Raw genomic sequence first — 22,531 nt, forward strand, 5'->3', positions numbered from 1 at the left:
TGTGAGTCTGGGCCCGGTTACATCTTGAGTATCTTTAGAAACAAGTTTTCTAGTCTCAGAAGTCTTTTGTTATAATATTTTTGGCCAGTATTTACTAGTCACATTCAAGGCATAGTACCGAACCAAAATAGTGATCAGTGAGAGTCTCTGGGGGAGGAGCCCACAACCATTCCACACAGCTGGCTCTCTGCATCACAGGTGCCCACTCTCCAAGTATCTCTGTGCCTCAATGATTATCTCCAGTGACCAGCTCTGGCTACCTCGATTTGCAATGTCCATGATGAAGTCTACAGGTGAGCCCATAGGAACTAACTGGCTGAATGCTTTTATCCTTTTTGTAAACCTTAGTGAAGACATGATCTTTTGGCCTTTTCCCTTTCCTTACCTTACCCCATCACACTATTTCCCACCCCCCATAGCAGGCCTGCACTCACACGTACACATGTGCACACACACACTCTAAATAAGCATTGCAGAGGTAAGATCCAGCAACCCAAGACCAGTGAGACTAGATGGAGAGCAGCTACTCAGCCTGCTTTTAGTCTGTGTCTTAGTCTGGTGTGTCTCCAACACTTGTATCTGGACTAGTATTGGTTCAATTCAATTTTAGGAGATTCAATTTTAGGAGAATGTAAACTTTATTATGTCTATTTAATTTATTACGAATTGAAAATATAACTATTACAACAGTCTCATGGACATTACTTCTGTCGATGAAGATGGGTTTTTTTTTTTTTTACTTATTTATTTATTATTTTGAGAGAGAGAGTGAGCAGGGGAGAGGGAGAGAGAGAAACCCAAGCAGGCTCCACACTGCCAGTGCAGAGCCCGCGAGGCAGGGCTCAAACTCATGAACCATGAGATCATGACTTGAGCCAAAATCAAGCATAGGACACTTAACCCACTGAGCCACCCAGATGCCCCTGAAGCTGTTTTTTTTTTTTTTAATGAGTCAATTAAAAAGATTAAGTCAATAAAAGTACAGATATTTTGAGAATAAGACAATATTCATGAAAATGTTTCATATATGACTAAAGGTTTTGAAATTCTGTCTTTATCTATAGAAGGAAAAGAGGCCTTATAGCTCACACACTCAAGCCCAATTGAGCAGGAGCTTAACTGGAAGTGCAAGATAGTAGTAGATATGCAGTAGATAGATAGATAGATAGATAGATAGATAGATAGATAGATAGATAGATAAATCCTGTGAAAATCACAGGTTCTATTTCTAGTGCCGCCATGATGGAGGGACCTTAGGCAGTTGGTTAGTTAACCTCTTAAGCCCTCAGTTTCTTTACCTGTGTATTGGGAATAAGAATGAACTATTATGAAGAGTAAATAAAACATTCATCTAAATCACTTGGTCTCTGATAGAAAGTTAATGTCCATGCATGTTGGAGCTATGACTAATAACACCAAGTTCATATTTTTCTGGGCATTCTTTTTTTCTTATTTCCTTTTAGAAAGCTTGGAATTATAGCAGCTGATTTTAAATTTTTCCATTGAGAAATATAAATAACAATTTTCAATATCACTGTCACTAACTGAGATTTTTTTCAGCATGTATTTTTTGACCAGTGAAGTGGTTCTTACCTGCTGATAGTAAGTTGTATCATCTATCTTTTTTAAAGTAATCACTCATTTTTCATATAATTGATACTTAAAAAAAAAAATTATAATTAGCCCTTACAAAGGTATCACTCCAGTAACTTTTTTTTTTTTTTTTTTTTTTTTTTTTTTCAAAAAATAGGCTTCATGCCCAGTGCAGAGCCAAACACGGGGCTTAAACTCAAATATCTGAGATCAAGATCTGAGCTGAGATCAAGAGTCAGATGCTTAACTGACTGAGCCACCCAGGTGCCCCATTATTTCAATAACCTTTAAAGAATATTTAGAAGATATAAAATTTGAGCATTCTAGTTTTTTAAACAAAGATAATGGATAGACACTTATTTGAGTGTAAAGGAATTTTATTCCAATTTGTAGGGTTTTTTGGAAGTCATAACTTAAAATCCTCCAGTTTAGGATAAAAATGACTAAGAGAAAACAATTCTCAAAATTACTGTGTAAAATCATCTTAATTCTTTATTATACATAATTATTTGACATGTAATGTTTGCCTTCTAAAGATTCTCTGCTGATATTAGATACATAACTTATATAGGTAATGGGCAAAGTGGTAAAAAAGAGTCTACCAACAGAAAGGAAGGTATTGAGTAACAACGTGGTGGCCATTAAAATACACCAGTCAGCTGTTCTACTGCAGGAACTTGACCTCACTGCCCTAAAGATCCAGCCCTGCATTCACTAACGTCACACTCCCCTTGGCCTGCCCTCAGCCAATGACAGAGAATGGCTGGGGCACTGCTGTTGCCCATTCCTGCAGACATAGAACTCCTCTAATGGGCAGCTTTGGCTCCAGGACTCCTCATCAGCCTGACCAAAACTTTCTGAGAACTGTGCTACAGTCTGAGATTCTTCATACCCAACCCTCCTTCCTCCTCGCTCTCCTTGCACACTCCTGAGACCTACAACGTGGTCTGAAGGCTCTTACTACTTCCTACTTCCTCTTCTTTATCTTTCAGTGATATTTCCACCAATAAATTTCTGATGCATCTCATCCCATCCTAGTGCCTTCTTCTTGGTGGATAAAGACATGTTTGTTATTCAGATCACATGAATCTGACAGCTAGGAAACAATTTGAAGAACATAATTGAGGTTTTATTAGAAACTATAGGAAAGTTGTAGCAGAGCCAGCTTAGGGAAGCCACAAGGAATTAGTGTGTACTTATTTTTCTGAATACAGAAAGACTTCTTTGAAAGACCATCATGTGTGCACATTATCTGTGGAACAGTGAGAAGCCATCTGCATCTTTAGAAAAGGTGTGATGTGCTTACAGTGAGACAGAGACCAGCATCAAGTGCTGCCTGGAAAAGAGGGCTAAGTGTATCGGCTTTATGGAGAGAGAAAGAAGAGAACACGAAACAGAAAAAGTAAAAACTAACTTAGGATTCCTGTTTTGGTAAGTCAAAGAGATAACAGCAGTGCCCACTAGAAGAAGGAAAGAAAAGAACTATTTTTAACTCACTGGAGAAGGGGTTGGGGAAAAGGGAAGAGATGATTCACTGAACAATGTTCACCAGAATTCTCCTAAGCAGGAATGTGTCATTGTTTGGGAGAATAAATTGATGAGGTCACATCATATAAGCGAGGCCATTGAGGCTTAGATAACAAACATGTGTCAAAACATTCCAGAAGGGAGAAGCTGGGTTGCATGGACAAGGGATGGGATGCTATTGCTCCTGAGATTAACAAGGATAGAGACGAGTGAAGAACCAAAGACAGGAGGAAGAAAGAGAGGGAGAAGCCCTGGGACTAGGTAAGGGGAAGCATCAGTGAAAATCCTCAGCAGGGGGTTCCTCAAAGCCTTGTGAGAACTCTGATAAGAGCAGTGTTGCCTGTAGTTATTTGTGTTACGAGACCCCAAACCATTCCTTCATTCATCCTCTCTCCAGAAATTCATTAATGTCTGACTAAGCTACACATGCTTTTAGGGACTTGTTTTTGTTTGTTGTTTGTTTGCTTTAAGAGAAGTCAAAGCTGAGGAGTGGTTGGGTGGCTCAATCAGTTAAGCATCTGACTCTTGATCATGACTCTCAGGTCAAGATCTCATGGTTCGTGGGCTTAAGCCCTGCATCAGGCTCTGCACTGACAGCTTGGAGCCTGCTTGAGATTTTCTCTCTCTCTGTCTCTCTCTCTCTGTCTCTCTCTCTCTGTCTCTCTCTCTCTCTCCCTCCCTCCCCTTCCCCCACGCTCTCTTGCTCTCTCTCAAAAATAAATAAACTTTAGGGAAAACAAAGGAAAAAAAAGAGAAAGAAGTAAAAGCTGAGAGCCCCATCTGGGTCCACAGGGTAGAACAGAATCTCTAAAGTAGCAGAAGCGTGGGAAGTAGATGTGAGCAGACTTCATAAACGCTTTAGGAATTCTCAGAACTCTTGAGAAGGCTTCTGACTCCCATGGCCATGAATTTAGGGCTGGTGGTATTGAGCTCATTTGATCTGACTCATAAGAAGACAAGGCCCTGTTCGAAGTCTGGGTGACATTTACTATCACACAACAGAACTATAGAATTCTTGAATTCATCTTATACAACATCTTTGCTCTTGATAGTTAAGGAATTGAGGCATAGAAGAGGCTTAGTTCCTTTAGAAGCAGATCCTGAGAGGATATGAGCACAAAAACTTAATTTAGGAGGTGGGAAAATGAGACTGGAAGGGAAGAATCATCAAAGGGTGTATTTTCAAGTAAACTTCCACTGTATTCAGGTAGAATCAATACTGCTGACAAACTCTGGAGCCAGTACAGAGCAAGCATTTCAGAGTTATCCTGCCCAAGGATGAGGGAGCTGGATATTTAGCTCCTACCAATCACTAGTTGAGTGGGAAGTGGTAATTTTCTAGAATGTCTAGACTCTCCTGTGCTGGGGCAGAACTCTGGGGTTCCAGAGGTGTGAGAAGGCTCTCAAGCAGAGATGCAGGTTCCGACAATCAGAAGTGTAGCTAGCATGCATGGAAATATGATATGCCAGGGGAACTGGCAGGGCACTGACAGCATCTGCTACAGGATGGTAAAGGGACTCTCCAGGAATCTCACAGAGGAGTCACAGAGTCAGGACAGGAGACACAAGCGTTGGGGTTGGAGGTGGAGAGTGGTAGGATCTGGCTGAGACTTAGACAGACCTGGGTTTGAATCCCAGCCCTGTTCTCTAGATTCTGGGCAATCTTAGAAACCTACTTAGCCATTCTGAGCTTCCAACTGCCTCATTTGAAAACTGGGGATAACTAGCTTGCAGGGTTGGTGAAAGCTGAATACAGAAATATTTGTGAAAGAAATAGCAAATTGCCCAGAAGACACGCAATAAATGGTGACTAATATTTTTTTTTAGAAAGAGAGTGAGAGGGAGAGACAGCATGTGTGAGTGGAGAGAGAGAATCTTAAGCAGGCTCCATGCCCAGCGCTGAGCCCAATGTGGGGCTCAATCCCCACCATTGAGATCATGAGATCATGACCTGAGCCGAAATCGAGTTGGATGCTTAACCAACTGAGCCAAAATGGTGACTAATATTAATAAGTATTATTTTATTAAATAAGATGATTTTGATAGGGTCATAATTAAGAAACAAAAGGGGGGGCACTTGGGTGGATCAGTCTGTTGAGTGTCCAACTTTGGCTCTGCTCAAGTCATGATCTTGCGATTCGTGGGTTCGAGCCCCAAGTCAGGCTCTGTGCTGACAGCTCAGAACCTGGAGCCTGCTTTGGATTCTGTGTTTCCCTCTCTTTCTGCCCCTCCACTGCTCATGCTCTATCTCTCTCTCTCAAAAACAAATAAACATTAAAAAAAAAATTTTTAGGGGTGCCTGGGTGGCTCAATCGGTTAAGCGGCCGACTTCGGCTCAGGTCATGATCTCACGGTCCACAAGTTCAAGCCCCACGTCAGGCTCTGTGCTGACAGCTCAGAGCCTGGAGCCTGTTTCAGATTCTGTGTCTCCCTCTCTCTGACCCTCCCCCATTCATGCTCTGTCTCTCTCTGTCTCAAAAATAAATAAACATTAAAAAAATTTTTTTAAAAAAATTTTTTTTAAAGAAACAAAAGTATGCCTTCAGCCATACTATGGGGAATCTCCCCCTCCTTACCCCTTGACCTTTGATCTCCACCCAATTTCAGTTATTAACATTTTGTACTGATTCTAGGATAGTTTGGTGTGAAATCAAACTTGAGTCTTACACTTGATATAGAACTAAAAACAGGACTCCTTTTAGTAATGAAGACTCCTTTCTTATATATTTAAATTGTCCAAGGATGATATAATGTTGATAGATGTTGAAGCTAGAGTAGAGATACGTAGGATTTAGTGTGTTATTCTTTCTACTTCTGTGTATGTTTGAAAAGTTCCATAACACAAAAATTCATTAAAGTTTATTCTAGTCCCATTAAAACTTTGAACTCACAACCAACATTTCTTAAAAATTAAACATCAGAAAAGTTAGACACAGATTTTTATAAAGAAAGATGAAACTGAAAAGAATTGTATTATTTTCTGCTTTGTTATTTTTGTTAGTTTTTAGAACAAGCTAGCCTTATATACGGGGATGTAAGCATGAATGAGTGCAATTTAATCAAATTACATTTGATGACAGTTCAATAAACAAGCATTTCACTTAGGATGGGAAAAAAGAAAGAAGAGGTATCTTTTTTTAAGTTCACAGGCCCCTATTTAAGGATATATTTCTGTAATGACTTATCATTAAGAGAAACAGTGGAGGGGGGAGATGAACTTAAGATCAAAGTTAAAAGTTCTTCTTAGACTTTTCTCTGGACACATTATATGTATTTTTTTGTTTTTTTGTTTGTTTTTTGAACTAGTGGTCCATATGCTTTGGAAGGTAACTTTACAGCCAGATCTACTTTGTTTTCTCAAAACCATCCTTTCCGTTATCTGGGTGAATCAGATTTTAGAATTAAATAGTGATTTTTCTTTTTTTAGTTTTTTTTTATGTTTATTTATTTTTGAGAGAGAGACAGAATATGAGTGGGGGAGGGGCAGAGAGAGAGGGAGACATAGAATCTGAAGCAGGCTCCAGGCTCTGAGCTGTCAGCATAGAGCCCAACACAGGGCTCAAACTCATGAACCACGAGATCATGACCTGAGCTGAAGTTGGACACTTAACCAACTGAGCCACCCAGGGACACCTGTAATTTTTCTTTTTAATATTAAGTCATAAATAAATTACTAATATCGAAGGCTGAGATACCTGAAAATCAAGAAGGAGGGATAGTATGAGATACACAAAAGTGAGAATAATTGTTTAGAATTTTTTCAGTTTATTTATTTTCAGAGAGAAAGAAGTGGGGAGAGGCAGAGAGAGAGAGGGACAGAGAGAATCCCAAGCAGGCTCTGCACTGTCAGCACAGAGCCCAACATGGGACTCCATCTCACAAACCAAGAGATCATGATATGACCCAAGATCAAGAGTCAGATGCTTAACCAACTGAGCCACCGAGGCACCACTAGAATTTTAAAGTTATTGTACAATATCTCTTACAGCAATTCTCCCTCTAAACCAGTTCTTCCCTCAGTCATATTATTCAGTGCCCAGCACTGTGGGAAGTCAACAGTGAACAAAACAGTCAAAACTATTGCCCTCAGGGAGCGTATGTTTTCCTGGGGAGATACAATAAACACAATCAATAAGTGAAATATATGGTATTTTACAAGGTGACAATTACTATAGAGGAAAAGAAAGTAGGAACGGGAGATCAAGAGGGTTGGAGGAAAAATTAATAAATATAACCACAGAGTGGTGGAGCAGTGACTATCTGCAGAAAAGTGCCCCAGGCAGAGGTAAACACAAAGTGAAGCCTCCTGCTGAGGGGCTGGAATGGTCAAGGAACAGCCTGGGGACGAGTGTGGCTGGAGAAAGGGAGAGAAGAGTAGATAAGGTCGTAAATGTTGCTGAAAGTTTGTTTCAGTGGAACATTAGTCCTTTAGACAATTTGGGAAATACTATAGTCTCTGTTCCTTTTGCAGAATCACATCATCTGCACGTTACATGAACTAAGTCCTGCCAAAAGCAATCTGTTTAACATTTATAACCCATGCAATGGACTGAATATTTGTATTCCTCCCAAATTCATATGTTTTAATCCTAACACCCAGTGTGATGGTATTTGCTGGTGGGGACTCTGGGAAGTGATTAGGTCATGAGGACGGAGCCCCCATGCCTGGGCTTAGTGCCACAACCCCAGAGGACTGTCTCACTCTTTCTGCCATGTTGAGGACACAGCCAGAAGACAGCCAGCCGGCTGTGAACCAAGAATCAGGCCCTCACCAGCACTGAATCTGCTGGCTCCTTGATCTTGGATTTTCGGCCTTCAGAACTGAGAAATAACTGCTTGCTGTGTAAGTCACCCAGGATATCATAATAATTTGAACAGACCAAAACAACCCAACATTTCTCAAACTTTCCTGACCACAGATCTCTCCTACATCAAACACCTATTTTTGAGATACACATTTTGAGAAAGATTTTTCTAGCTTATAAACTCTTACAACAAAGTGGATTCTTCTTTGTATCTGGTTAAATACATTCTCAATAAATACTTGTTGAATGGATCAACCCTCATTAGGCCACAATTACCTAATGCACAAGCTTATTGTGCCTTAAAGGAAAATGCCAAACTAGTCATTTCCTTTAGGTCCTGTTTCCATGTGCAGTGGGTGCATAAGCCTTCAGTCTCCTTTAGAAAACCTACTGGGCATTTTCCCTCCCCTGTCCTTTCCTGGGTAAGTAAGTTAGGAAGTCCAGCAGCCTGAATATACTCAGTTCAAGTGACTAGCAGATACTTATGTGGCTCAGCCAATTCTGTTTTTACTACAGTCTTTTACTATAGTCTTTTACTCCAGTCTTTTTTTTTTCTTTTTTCAGAGAGAGCACGAGTTGGGGAGAGGGGCAGAGGGAGAGAGAGAAAGAGAAAGAGAGAATCATAAGCAGACTCCATGCTCAGCACAGAGCCCGATGCAGGGCTTGATCCCGCACCCCTGGGATCAAGACCTGAGCTGAAATCAAGAGTCAGATGCTCAACTGACTGAGCCACTCAGGTGCCCTGTTTTTACCACATTCTTGACCTGAAGTATCAGATACTCTCCTGGTTATTAAAGAATAAGCCTATCATTGTTTCCCCAATTGGCTTAGTCCCTCCATCAGCAAGGGAGCCCCAGAGGGGAAAAGGAGGAAGTAATGGAATTTGGCAAAACCTCACACTAACAATAGGCACTCCTCATTCTTCTCCTTCAGGCACAGGTAATAGATAGTTAATTTATGTGTACCATATATCCACAGTTTGAATAATTAACAATAAACTAGAAGTGCTTTCAAGAGGCTTATGGAGTATATGTACTATTTCCATTTCTAAGGACATTACATTTATTTCTGAATAGTTAAGAAATTTACAAAATAACAGATACCAATTTAAGTCCTGAAGAATGACCTCTTGTTAAGATAGCAATAACTGCATGAATATCCTTTTTTTAAATTATGTTTTATATATAAAACTAGGAAAGCATCAAGGCTTTTTGTATTGACTGTTCCCCGACCAGTCTTTTAAAATTTCTGACATAGGAGCCTTGTCTTCTACTAGAATTATTTCTAAATAAAAATGGGAATCTAAGTTTTCCTTCATCAATGTACTCCTCATAGAAATTTTCCTAGGTTCATGAAGTGGGGCAGGGCATATATGAGGATGTTGATCGATGGTTTGTGGTAGTGGAGAGTTGAAGATAACCTGGATGCTCATCATTTGGAGAATTAATGTTAAATGTAGTAGACACATGTAATGAATTACCACACAGTGGTGAGAAATACATGAAAATGTACTGTTAAGTGAAAAATGTGAGAAAGAGTACAATACTCCTTATGTAAATTAAAAGCACATACCTACAAACAGCACTACATACTTCTCAAAGTCCTATATCTATTCAAAGACATTTTTAAAACATTAAAAGTGACTGTCAGACATCCAGGGCTTGGATCAGCTGGGGTCCTCGGGCATCTTTCTCAGGCATCTTTCTTGGGCATATTTCTATGTAGTCTCTCTATATAGTCTTTCTTTTTATCTGGTTAAATAGTCTTTATAGTCTTTCCAGTGTGGTGACCTCAAGATGACCGGACTTCTTACGGAGTGTGCTTTCAGAGTTATATAGTACTGGTTCTCAAACTTTGTCATACAACAGAATCTCAGGAGGGGTTTTTAGAAACATGTATGTCTGAGAGACACCCCAGAGTTTCTGGATTCAGTAGGTTGGGTCGTGGTCCAAGAGGTTGAATTTCTAACAAGTGCCCAGGTAATGCTGACATTGCTGATACTAGACTGACACTTTTTGAGAACCAAGCTATAGAGGAAAGCATCTGAAAGCTCAGGGAGATAGGACTCTTGAAATGCTTTGAGCATATTCAATGTTTTCAGCCATCTCCTAACCATACCCCTCCAAGAGGCCTCAAGGTCCCCTTGTCACCAAGGCATTAAGAAATGCATTGAGAAGGGGGCATCGCCATCTTCCATAGCCCTAGGGTAGCTATCCTGAGCAAACCATAGATGATGGCAGAAGATGCTTCAGTGGATTGGGTTTCCCTGATCTCAGTGACAAAAAGTAGAATTCCAAAGTAGTAGATGCTGGTGATGCCATCACAAGTACTTGAACCAACACATTAAATTCAGAATTCCATGTGAGCACACCATGGCAAAGAATTCAGCCCAATCAAGCCTTCTAGTTCATCCTCCTCGAGTGAATGCCATTAGAACTCATTCCCATAAATGTTCCTCACACTTCTGACAATAGAATTTGGTGAGGTACTATAACTGTTGCAGCAGAAATTATGTCCTGATATTTTTTTATCTGGACCGTGTTATGATATAACTCTTATATGCAAACACAGGGACAATAAAAAATAGTGACGGGATAGGTCCTAACAAGAATCAGTATCAGTTTGTGCAACAGATGCCTAAGGTGCAGTCATTGAAAGACTTTGATGCAAAATTAGGCAGATTTCCTGAAGAGCAGGAGAGGACTCCTCTGCCAAAGGAAATTCTCAAAGATTGGAGGATTTATATCTCTCAGCTTCACACATATCTGCCCAAATATCTATATCAACCCCCTTCTTGCCAGCACCCTTACTTTAATATGAGAGATCAAGTAGAACAGAGCATTTCATTGATGTTGCAACTCTGCAGGCCTTCTAATCAGGCCTTGGGGCTCAGGTTCAGCCATATTTACTCTGCAACCTACAGGAGAGGAAGGACTCTTTCAAAGTTGCCATGGAGGCTTTTTGATTCTCCATGCATGTTCTCAGCTGGACATTCATAGTTTTCACTCCTCTTTCTCCTTATGTACACCATCTAGGAAAGAAGAAGTCAGCTAATGCTACTATCTTTATTACCATTATTGATCATACATGATAACATTTTCTTCATAGTGATAGCTAAGATAGAGTAGCAGTTATGTGGAGCTGAGACCAAAGATCTGGATACTCTGGCAGTGGTTACAGACAGCAGTGTTGCTATCTGGGAATTGAACCTTGACCTAGCCAGGTGGGGAAGGGAAGCTGGGAAGCCTGGGACTCTGTGGTGAGGCCAGTCTGTACCATGAGGAGCTGAAATGATACCATGTTAGGGACATCATTTGAACAGAAGCAAACCCTTTCCACAGGAAATCTTCCACACTCCCCAAATTATATCCACAGGATTCCCACCTATTAGGATCAGTCAGTAGGATTATAATCCAAGAACATCATATGAGAAAACAAACTACAATGTAACGCCAACAAACAACAGATTTTGAACCCAAGGATTACAGATATTAGAATTTTATTAAGTCTAGAATATGAAGTAGTTATGCAAAGAAGGTCTAAAAAATGAAGAATGACTCACAAATATGATCAACCAAACAGTGGCATTTTTAAATAACTTGTAGAAACTGAAAATATATTTGTTGAAAAAAAGACCTCAATTAATTATTAAATAGCAGATTGTACACAACTGAAAAGCAGCTGAGGGCTAGCTACTGGCTGAGATCGATGCAAACAAAGTGTTCAGAGTTCATCATAGAAAAACAGGAGAGAAAACATGAACAGGACTATGAGCGTTCATTTTATGTGTCAACTTGGCTGGGCTGCAGTACTCAAATATTTGGTTAGACATTATTCTAGGTGTGTCTGTGAAGGTAGTTTTTAGATCAGATTAGCATTTATATCAGTAGACTTTTAATAAAGCATAATATGGGTGGGTTTTATCCAAACAGTTGAAGGCCTTAATAGAAAAAACTGACCTCCTTGATGAAGAGGTAATTCTGCCAGCAGACTGCCTTTGGACTCCAACTACAACTCTTCCCTGGATCACCAGCTTGCTTACCCACCCTACAGATTTTGGACTCTCCAAGCTTCTCTCTCCCTCACTTTCTCTCTCTCTCTCTTTCTCTCTCTCTCCTACCTCCCCATGAGGTATGGGAGGGTGTGTGTGTGTGTGTGTGTGTGTGTGTGTGTGTGTGTGTGTACCTCCTATGGGTTCTGTTACTCTAGAGAATCTTGACTAATAAAAGGACACTAAAGAATTGGGAGAGTAGGGGCACCTGGGTGGCTCAGTCAGTTAAGCATCTGACTTAAGCTCAGGTCATGATCTCCCGGTTTGTGAGTTCAAGCCCTGCATTGGGCTCTGTGCTGGCAGCTCAGAGCCTGGAGCCTGCTTCAGATTCTGTGTCTCCCTCTCTCTCTGCCCCTCCACTGTTTGTGCTCTCTCTCCCCCTCTCTCTCTCTCAAAAATAAGTAAACATTAAAAAATTTTTAAAGAATTGGGAGAGTTAAATGAGAGAGCTTAACATATATAAAATGAGAGTCTTAGAAGAGAATAGATACAATAGAGAAGAAGAAATGCTTAGCAAAGTACTAACTAAAACATTTCCAGAATTGATTAAAAACATGGATCTACAGATTAAAAAACATACAAGCAGTATAACAAGTAACAAAAAGAAACCCACACCTAGATACATGGTAGTAAAATTACAGAACACTAAAAACAAAGAGAAGATCTTTAAAAAGCAGAATTAAAAGGAACACAAAGGAACAGCGATTATAAAGACACATACTTCTCAATAGCAACAAAGGATTCTGAAGACAGTGGAATAATATCATAGTGGTGAGGGGAAATAACCTCAAAATTGGTACCTAGCAAAACTATTTCTTTAAGAATGCAAGTGAGGAGCACCTGGGTGGCTTAGTCGGTTGAGTGTCTGGCTCTTGATTTCAGCTCAGATCATGATCCCAGAATCTTGGGATCAAGCCCCATGTCAGGCTCCATGCTGAGCGTTGAGCCTGCTTGAGATTCTCTTCTCTCCTTTTGCCCCTCTCCCAGTCTCTCTCTCTAAAATTAAAAAGTAAAAATAAAAAAAGAATGCAAGTGAAATAAAGACATTTGCAAATAAGCAAAATCTAATAACTTCCTACTAAAGGAGCTACTAGAAGATGTAATTTGGGAAGAAGGAAAATGATACTACAAGAAGGGTCTAAGATTCTGGAAAGGGTGGTGAATTAATAAAATGATAAACATAAATATAAATCCAAACAAAAATTTTGTCTATAAAATAATGATGATACTTTCTTTAAAAAAAATTTTTTTGTAACATTTTACTTTAGTTTTTGAGAGACAGAGAGCAACAGAGTATGAGCAAGGAGGAGCAGAAAGAGAGAGGGAGACACAGAATCCAAAGCAGGCTCCAGGCTCCTGGCTGTCAGCACAGAGCCCAATGTGGGGCTCAAACTCATGAACCATGAGATCATGACCTCAGCCAGAGTAGGACACTTAATCAGCTGAGCCACCCAGGCACCCCTAATGATGATAGATAGTTTCTAATTTTAAATGCTTAAAAAACAAAACAAACAAAACAAACAAAAAAAAACAGAACTAAAATGCTGGACTATATTAGTATACCAGACAGGGAAGTGATTGGAGTTGGTATGATAAGGTCTTTGTGTGTACAGGAGGGAGGCACATTGCTCTTATCTTAAGAAGGATAAGTACGGGGCGCCTGGGTGGCTCAATCGGTTGGGCGACCGACTTCGGCTCAGATCATGATCTCACAGCTCGTGAGTTCAAGCCCCGCGTTGGGCTCTGTGCTGACAGCTCAGAGCCTGGAGCCTGCTTTGGATTCTGTGTCTATCTCTCTGCCCCTAACCCACTTGCATTCTGTCTCTGTCTCTCTCAAAAATAAATAAACATTTAAAAAAATTTAAAAAAAGAAGGATAAGTAATTATTTTTCAGAGACAAACACTAAATGAATGAAAATAGTGTATACATTCAGCATATGTGGAGGAGGAAAATGGAATAAGAAAAAAGCAAAAAAAATAATTCCTAACAAATCAATCTGTCCAAAACAAATAAGGACAAAACTAGAAGCACAGAAGTGGAACAAAAATAGATGTCAAAAAATTAAGATGTAAAGATAAATCCCAATATACCAATTATCGTAACAAAAAAAATGTAAGTGGTTTAAATCCAATAGCTGAAATATCTCTTTCTCTCGGTGCTCTTTATATCCCTATAGACTTATGGATTTTATTTATTGAATACATTGTAATTAATTATATCCTCTTTTTTTTTTTTTTTTTTTTTTTTTTGGTGCTCAAATTATCCCAAAATTTGGCCTATGGGAGTTTCTTCTGGCTGACTTTTGTATCTTTTTGACATCATCCAATTAGTCTTTGAGTGTTTGCCTGCTTTCTGTCATAAGAAAAAGGGAAAAGTCAAAAGAAAGTACTGCTTTACAGAAGAATGCAGGCTAATAAATGCAGTACTATAGCATTAGAATAATCATCATTTTGTGATTCCCAATGTATTATCTGATAAGGGGAAAAATTATAAAAACCATTACATATTGGTGAGGAAAAATATATTCTCAGAGGGCAAAATTTCATCCCACTGATCATCTAGTAGTGAACAGAAAATGTGGGTTCATCATGGAGATTTCCAGGAGATAGTAAGAACTAACTTGTCATTAGTTGTGTCATACCTGGTGCAGTCAGATCATCAGTATACTGTATCACCTGTGAAGAAGTCCTATCAATAATATTTAATCTGATTCTAATTAAGCATTAAGACACAACTTCTGGGGGAGCCTGACTGGCACAGTCAATTGATCATCCTTCTTTGGCTCAGGTCATGGTCTCATGGTTCCTGAGTTACTGCCCCACATTGGGCTCTCTGCTGTCAGAGGGGAGCCCACTTCATATCCTCTGTTCCCCTCTCTCTCTGTGCACCTGCCCTGCTCTTGCGCTCTCTCTCTCTCTCTCTCTCTCTCTCTCTCTCTCTCTCAGTAGTAAATAAACATACAAAATTTAAAAAATAAAAAGACACAACTTCTGGCCATCCTCCTGCCCCACCCCCACCCCCACATGAGCAATGGTTGATTACTTCTACAGACCAACTCTCACTCTCCAGCAATGGTGAACCACTTCTAGAGATCACACCTATCATGCCCACACCTTTTGCACTGGCAGGTATTTCTAACAGACTAGCTCTGATCACACCCTCTCATAAATTGCTTCACCACTGGGAGGCTTTTGAAGAGGACTTTCCCTCTGAAGAGGTCTGAATCTCAGCCTTGGCAGTGAGAGGTTGGGGGGGCTAAGCACCTGCTACTTCTGGACTTCTCACTTTCATCTTTCACTTCTTTTAGTAGATAACTACCTTCTTCTACTTAATAATTCTTTATATTAAATTTTCCTTGTTCAAATAATTGGTATGATTTCTCTTCCTGGAAGTACCCTGACTTATGATACCATATAAGAAACAAGAGCAGTATTCATAATACACGAATGACCCCTACAAATCAACATGAAAAATACAATATAACAGAAAAATCAACAAAAAGTGTATATAGGCTTTTCATAGAAGAATAAAATTAATGTCCAATAAACATACAAAACATAAAAAATGTCCATTTCATTAGCGTGTCACGTCACAGTGATGTTGGAGAGATGTTAGATGCATGGAAACACATGTCACTGGTGAGAGGCAGTCCAATTTGGCAATATCTCTAAAAGATGAACATTGTTGTAGCAGGTGGCCCAGTAGTCTCACTCCTGACTATGTACCCAAGAGAAGCTCTGGGCATATACCCACCAGGAGACACAAGAAGTCTCCTACCTCAGTATTCATAATAGAAGGTAGGGAGGAAAAGGAAAAAAACAAATGTCCATAGAGATAGCAGCAGCATGGATGAATAAATTGTGGTGCATTCACATAACTGAATATCACAAAGATGTTAATATGAACTCTGAAAAATGCAACACAATTGATTACTTTTGGAGATATAATATTGAGTGAAGAAAGCAAGTCCAAGAAGATCGCTTACAATATACTACTATGAGCGTTTTAAAGTTCAAAAACAAGCAAAACTGAACAATGTATCATTAAGCATCAGAGACATATGTGTTAAAACTGCATTAAGCACATAATATACATTGAATTACATGTCAAATAATGTATTTTTTAAAAATAATAAAGAGACATATAACAACGCTCTACACAAGGCTGTGATAAACAGAATGAGTCACACACACGATACTCTGCCCAGAAACGTAAAGAGAGTCAGTAGTAATAAATGACAATGATGGTGTGAGTCATGGAACTAGACTGAACTAGATTCTTTTTTACCAAATCCATAAGCAAAAATCTGAAAATGATAAATTAGCAAGAAAAACATCAGCATTTTATTTTGAGATAAAGGCGGATGGGGCGCCTGGGTGGCGCAGTCGGTTAAGCGTCCGACTTCAGCCAGGTCACGATCTCGCGGTCTGTGAGTTCGAGCCCCGCGTCAGGCTCTGGGCTGATGGCTCGGAGCCTGGAGCCTGTTTCCGATTCTGTGTCTCCCTCCCTCTCTGCCCCTCCCCCGTTCATGCTCTTTCTCTCTCTGTCCCAAAAATAAATAAACGTTGAGATAAAGGCGGAAAGGAATGCAAGAGGACGGGGAAACATTAACATAGTTGCCTTTGTAGAGTGGGATACAAGGAGGGGCCAAAGCTTGTTACCCTTCATCCTTGTCCTTCCATGGGTTTGTTTTTCTTTTTAAAAATAACTTTGTTTATGTATGGGCCTTAATAAAACATTTTTAATTGTGTAAAAAAAAAAATTTAGAAAACCATGAAAGAAATGCTTGGGATTAGAGTGTAGACAGCCTGGGGATGGGAGTTGGAGTCCTGGAGATCAGGAGCACCCGGCGCTGGAAGACTTGGATTCTAATCCGGACTCTGCCACCAAAGGGTTGGGTTCCTTTGGTAAGCAATTAAACTTTCTGGTGAGACCACCTCATCAGTACAATGTGAGAGTTTGACTAGGTCATCATTAAAGTCCATTCCAGTTCTAAAATTCAATTTTTCTACTATTATTCAAAGTAGCATTATAAATCTGACCATAATGTTATCTTTTTTAATGTTTATTTATTTTTGAGAGAGAGAGAAAGACGGTGAGAGAGAGAGAGAGAGCACACGTGCGTATGCGCCCACACAGAGGGAGAAGGGCACAGAGAATTGATTTGGGCTCAGACTAGTGAAACCTGAATCGTGACCTGAGCTGAAGTCAGAGGCTTAACCGACTGAGTCACCCAGCATCCCCCCTCGTAATGTTACTATCTTTTAGTGAGCACTCACACGGGCCCTTCAACACCATCTCTGTTAGACTTTCCATGCCTGTGGCCATGGGAACATTTGCTGAGAAAAAGTCCCTTTACACTGGGGATCTCCCAAAAGTAATGGGAGACAGCTCCCCTTGTGTTCTCTGCTGTAAGGCCTGTCAAGAAGTTTGTTCTTGGGACAGGAAGGAAGGAGGGCTTGGAGACGCAGAGTGCTGCACATAAGTCTACCTCTCTTCAGTCTCCCTGACTCAATATTAGAACTCTTTTATCTTGCTGGAGGAACAATTTAGTTGCCTGTTCCACACCTCTTCTGCTTCACACCTGGATTGTACACTTTGAAATTCAAGGCTTAAGAAAATAGCACATCCTACATTAAGGTTTTTCTTCTTTCTTAAGGTCTTCTCCTTTCTTAAGGTTCTGGAGGATCTACCTACTCTGAAATCACTACCCCACAAGAGCAATGGTCTCAGGGGAGAGAGTCTGTCAGCCTGGAGGAGTGAGTGCACCCAGATACCAGGTGAATCCTCACTCTTGCTGAGCCAAAGAGACTGAGGCACAAGTAATCCCACTATTGACACTTCAACAGTACTCTCCAGGCTCCACTTTTGGCCCATCTTTTAGACCTATTTTCATTTGAATTTTCCTAACAACAAAACAAAACAAAACAAAACAAAAGCACTCATGGTAATTCTTGATTCTCAAAGAAAATTGAGGGTTTGAATTTTAAAATTGAAGTTAATCTTTTATATCAGTATTCCTGGTGAATCATCTGCCACAAACCATGTACTGTACTACTTATTGGTTATGTTTATCATTCTATTCTGTATCCTTACAGGCCCTGGGTACCCATAAAACAAAATTATACCACTCAGAATCACTCTGGGCAATTTTAACTCAGCCTTCTAGGATATTTTGTTGTTTGGGTTGTTGTTTTCATATTTCTAATCCCATTAGAAGTTGTGATTAAGTGTGCCTGTCTAGCTTCTATTTCTTTTTTATAACCATGTCACCTAGAGTGGCTTTTATGATATATTTTTCCCAGTGAAATTTAATTATATGAGCTCACGGTTATAGTTTAGAGAAAGCTTATATGAGTGACTAACTCCAACCAAACTACATGAGAGTCATAAATCCCTACAGCCTATGCTTGGGTTATGAGAGAAAAATTCATGGCAAGTTGTTTTTGTAGTTCATCCAGATTGTAGTTGATTTTGTCAAGTCTACCGCACATGCAATTGCAAGATGATAAGGATCTATTATTTTGAAAGTGAAGCCATCATGGTTTTGATTTCACTTCATTTAACGCAAGTATTTATCAGACGCTTGTTTTGTGCGAAGGATTGTGGGCACTGTCAGGGTACCAAAATGAGTAAAACAGAATGGCTGCTTTCCAACATGGGAAGCTTTCTTCTAAAGCAGATGAAAACAAATGCTATAGAGTAACAAAACCAAATATGGCGACAGCATGGAAGGAGAGAGGCTTCATTTCACCCCAGGGATTTTGGTAGGCTTTTGGGAGGAAATAAGATTCGACTGCATCCTTGAAGAATTGATAAGAACTTCAGAGGAGGATATGTACATGAGATAAACACAGACTTCAACAAAGAGAGTTAATACTCTTAGTATAGAAATACATATATACCATACAATTCATAACATGTATCACAAATATAGCAAAAGATTACCATCTTCAATATATATGTGAAGAAAAACTCTAAAACCCCCAATAGAAAAGCAAGTAAAAAGACATATTTACAGAAGAAAAAATGTACATGATTAATAAACATAAGAAATATGTTCAAGCTCATTCCTAAACAAGGAAATGCAAATTCAAACAATTGCAATTTTTTAAGCATTTCAAATTACAAAGAGTTTTAGAAGATACTGTTCAGGACATACAAGATATAATACAATGGGCATTCTTGCATAAACTGCTATAACTTTTCTAGAAAACAATTTCATAATATAAATTAAGAGCCACAGAAAGTTTATATCTTCTATCCCCCCAAATAATTCCACATCTACGATTCTGTCATGAGGAAATAATTGAAGTATGTCTAAGGTTTATGTGCAATGATTTTCACATAAAAATATCCCTAAAAAGGCAGAATGGTTAAGTTATGCTATACATTTCTGATGAATTATCAACTCATACAAAATGATGTTTGGGAAGAATTTTTTAGGACACAAAAAAAGGCTGATGATTTATTATTGAGTGAATAAAATAGGATACAAAATAGTATCTACAGGATATTTCCAGCATATATCTTGGAATACACATGAGAGAGAGAAAAAGAGAGAGAGAAAGAATATACAGAAATGAACCAGAGTGGTTATAATAGTTATTTCTGGATGAAATTGGATTTGTTTTCTTCTCTACATTTTATTTTCCATTTTCCTCAATTGAGCACATAATGCTTTTATCATTAGGAAAAATAACTTTTTCAAATGAATTCAGAGCCCTTCTATCCTTTCGCCTTCCAACAAACTGTGCAAACAAAGCCACATGTCTGTGACAGTGCTGGTTTCCACCTTGGAATGAACGTTACCTTTGCAAAGCTTTCAGCATTCATAGCACTTACCCAAATCAAATCCAAATCTGCCCTCTGCTGCTTCTACTTCACAGAAATTTCTCTCAAGGCAAGACCCCTAAATTGTCATCAGAGTTACTTTACTACTCCACACCCTAGGCCTTTTATTGGAGAATTAACACAAAAAAGAAAAAAATGGGACCTTGATATCACACTATAGCCAGGAATTACCTCAGCCAAAACCTTTTTTCTTTAAATTCCAATCTTCCATTTGTGCAAAACAGATCAGTTGCTTATATAAATCTGAGTTTCCTATATCCAGTCTATTTAGAAGGAGAGATACCTGAAATCTGTGACCCATGCACTGAAGTTTGGCCCTATCCAAATAAACCTTCATCATATATAAACACTAACCCTTTTAAACCAGAATTAAAGAATGATGGGTAGGGAGTAATTCCCTATATTTGAGGGAATCCCATAAATCTAGAGTAATCTTATTCACTCTCAGTATTTCTGTTAGATTCCATAAGAACAAAAAAAGTGCAGATGTTGGATTACAAAGTGTAAAAGAAAGAAAGAAAGAAAGAAAGAAAGAAAGAAAGAAAGAAAGAAAGAAAGAAAGAAAGAAAGAAAGAAAAGAAGGGGGGGGCACCTGGGTGACTCAGTCAGTTGAGCATTCAACTTCAGCTCAGGTCATGATCTCACAGTTCATGAGTTCAAGCCCTGCGTCGGAGGGCTGACAGCTCGGAGCCTAGAACATGCTTTGGATTCTGTGTCTCCCTCTCTCTCTGCCTCTCCCCCACTCGTGCCCCATCTCTCTCTCTCTCTCACTCTCTGTCTGTCTCTCTCTCTGTCAAAAATAAACATTACATTTTTTTTTTAAAAATACACCCTTCATGGAGAAGGGTGTATTACCTTCACAGAAAACAAGAGCAGGTGCATTGTTAGTGTTTGGACAGAGGCCAATATTGGCTAAAACTACATAGCTGGTAAGAAACCCAGTCCAAAACCTCAAACATGAAGTCAAAATCACCTAATTTTCATTAATTCGATCCATGTTCTGCCACAGAACTTATCTCACTGGAGGTCAATTCTACTTGGGTCATTAATTCCATCCCAGAGCTTCATCAGAAAACGGAAGGCATTCATGGTACCTGGAGGAAGAAGTCCTCTAATACCCCTTTTATCAAGGTTGCTGCAGGCATCTTTATTAATCATGTCTGACATGATCTGTTAATCTCTTTGATTGTATGCCTGGAGTAAGACACAGGAGTCTCCCAGGAGGCTGGCAGCTGTGGTACTGATGACCTCACCTCCATAGGTTCACCTTGCAGCCAGCCCAGGAACTACCCAGAAGCTCTGAGCCCCTCCTATTCCCTGCTCTCAGGGGAACCTCATTCCAGGCTGAAGAAGTTCCTTCTTGTCTGGGCTTATCCATGCCACTCCGCTTCTTTCCCCAAACACTACACTCCCTCTTGTATTTTCACAATGAGCCATGAAGACCCATTATACCCAGAGCCTAAATCTTAAAATCTTAAAACTAGTTTCTCCTTCCTTGGTGGCAGGAAGGGTTGACTCTCTAGATTCTCCTGGATGCTGAAGGAATATTCCAATGTATGTTTCTAGGGCATCAACAAGAAAACAAAATAATAGGAGTATGAAGTGTCCAAACTGAACAAGTCTGAACATTCACATCCCACACTCTCCATGTTTATTTTCTGAAGTCATTTATGTGTATGTGCCTCACAATCAAATTATACCAGTTACACATTATTTTCATCCACTCATTCTTTTTTCTTCCTCAAACTGTTTTCAGGTGCCTTAAATACACACACTTTCACACCTCTTCTCTGTTTTACCAGTTGAAGCAACTTCGAGAAGAGATATTCATTTATATTTTACCCATGTCAATCTTACCTTGTTTCTTTTCAAGTTATTCTAAATTCTTGATGTCTCTCTACTTCCATTCACTATTTCTAGTTTCTTTTGACCATCTTATGGAGTTGGGAAGTGCTGTCAGGATAGGAGGTCTAGTAGGGATGACGTCTTCCTGTCAGTATCCTGCCCTACAAGTCCTTCTTTAAATGCCCCAATATTCTGTTCTACACAAGTGATGAACTCCCTGAGTCAAAGAGAACAATGAGTTAATGGAGGTATGCACCCTCTCGCACCCTAACAAGATTGTGCCTTCTTCCATTAACTTCCATTAACTTCCATTCCCCTCTGGGTGCTGAGGACTGACTGGCCTGAGAAATGTCCCCATGAGGACATTCATCATTCAACCTTGAAAGACAAACAAATTTTGGCATTTCAGTGTTTCCAATACACTTCTTTCTACAGAAGGTATGTCATGAATGACACTTTTAAGGCTTTCTAGCTTTTCATATTATTTATGGTATTAGTGAAGGCAACTGTTGCTATAACAGAAACCAACTCAAGGGCAGGACAGAAGCCAAGAATCCGCAAGTACACATGAATCTCTCTCATTCTCTTCTGGGCTTCTTGAGTGCATCTGCTGGTTTCTTGCCTCTTGGTACTTCGTCCCTGGGTCTTTCATTTTTCCATTCAGGGAGCAGCCCCCACTTACAAACAGCTGCTTCCTGTTTTTGCTGTTGTTGTTATTGTTGGCTTTACTAGCAGAATCTAAGTGGGTTTTTTTTTTTAATGTTTATTTATTTTTGAGAGAGAGAGCGTGTGCAATTGGGGGAGGGCAGAAACAGAGGGAGACACAGAATCTGAAGCAGGCTCCAGGCTCCGAGC

The 22,531-nt window shown here is 39.5% G+C and overlaps 1 long non-coding RNA gene across 2 annotated transcripts in view; it reads left to right on the forward strand.

Moving 5' to 3' along the window:
* Window positions 1-22,531, forward strand: part of LOC147581100 (uncharacterized) — a 55,330-nt gene that overhangs the window by 5,343 nt on the left and 27,456 nt on the right. Inside the window, exon 2 of one of the 2 annotated variants that reach the window (XR_015251409.1) lies at window positions 17,637-17,799. This is a non-coding gene — a long non-coding RNA (uncharacterized LOC147581100). The remainder of the gene's footprint in view (window positions 1-17,636; window positions 17,800-22,531) is intronic. The other variant, XR_015251410.1, reaches the window with a different exon arrangement.

The sequence above is a fragment of the Puma concolor genome, chromosome B2 (assembly GCF_028749965.1).
Source record: "Puma concolor isolate L17-30 chromosome B2, mPumCon1.1.hap2, whole genome shotgun sequence".
NCBI classification, from domain to species: Eukaryota; Metazoa; Chordata; class Mammalia; order Carnivora; family Felidae; genus Puma; species Puma concolor.